The following is a 1,262-nucleotide window of genomic DNA, read 5'->3' on the forward strand; positions in this document are numbered from 1 at the left end:
CTGGGCACCAGTCAAGGCTAAGGCTGTATTTGGTGTTCGGGCACAAAGTTCAGGTTTGGTATCAACATCTCCCAGCTCAGGCCATGTCCCCATCCCCAAAATGCCTGGGCACTGTCTGTGTGGTGGAGAGGGGCAAATCTTAGCCCCCAGGGCACCACAGCCCAGACCATGGGGCAGGGCACAGCTTGGAGGTGAAGGCAGCTGGAGCAGCTCAGCAGCAGGAGGAGGAGCCGCCCCATGGGGCCACTCCAGGGCTTGGGTCAGGACTGGGCAAGCCTGGTGTGGGGCCCCCTGGATGCCCAGGAAGCAGTGCTGGGCAGTTCCCATGAGTGCAGAGGGCAGTGGGCAGTGTCTCGGGGCAGGTGGGCTGAGGTCAGCGTGGGCAGGACCCTCGGGAGCAGGGCTCAGGGAGGGGCAGTGGGGTCCCCATCGGAGCAGGGTGGGAAGCCCAGGCTGTGCCCACTGCAGCTTTAGAAAGCCCAGCTTGGCTCTGCCAACCCCCTGGGAGCGACAGAGTTAAATGGAGACTGTAAAGCCCATCAAGCCATGGAAAAAATTCCACTTCTTTTTTTTTTCTGTGCTTCCAAACAATTATTTAAATCTCTGGCTGCTTTTCATTATTAATACATTTTTCCCTGAGTGAGGAAGGAAGACAAGCCTCTCGATTCCTGCCACCCTGCAGTGGTCACTGCCTCCACTCCCACACCACCTTGCTGGCCATGCTGAACGTTGGGGGACAAACTCCTCGAGAAGACTGGAGACCAATTCATGGCTGAAAGGGAGAGGCCAGGAGCACAGACTGCCAGCTCTGCTCCTCACAGGGACATGCCATCTGCATGTGTTAAAAGTCACTCTCTTTTTTAAGTGACACTCACACTAAACCAAAAAAGGAACTAAGAAACTAAACTAGCAGGTAACAGGAGTTCATTTATACACTCCGTGATTTCAAGTAGGTTTCAAGTATGGAAAGTCAACTTATTGATTGACAGCTCAACTCATACAAATGTACACTGATTTTTCTTTTAAGCAAACCCAAAAGGTTTGTCATTTTCCCCTGTATAACACAGTGAAGATGAGGATCCCTCTGAACCGAGCAGGATGGGGCAAGACCACTGGGGAGATGTTCAGTGAGGATCCCTCGGGGGATCCCTCTGTCCAGCTGCCCTCCCACCACCCCGCAGGGATCTGTACCTGCTGAAACACCAGCCCCTCACTGTGGCAGAGGGGACAGATGGGCTGGCTCGGAGGGTGGCACAGGTGGC

General features: G+C 54.5%; 1 protein-coding gene across 3 annotated transcripts in view; it reads left to right on the plus strand.

The window, feature by feature from the left end:
• Nucleotides 1-1,262, plus strand: part of LOC103624268 (disks large-associated protein 4-like) — a 135,556-nt gene that overhangs the window by 79,466 nt on the left and 54,828 nt on the right. The gene's annotated exons all lie outside the window — the stretch shown is intronic.

This window comes from Corvus brachyrhynchos, unplaced genomic scaffold, assembly GCF_000691975.1.
Source record: "Corvus brachyrhynchos isolate BGI_N302 unplaced genomic scaffold, ASM69197v1 scaffold661, whole genome shotgun sequence".
Taxonomy (NCBI): Eukaryota; Metazoa; Chordata; class Aves; order Passeriformes; family Corvidae; genus Corvus; species Corvus brachyrhynchos.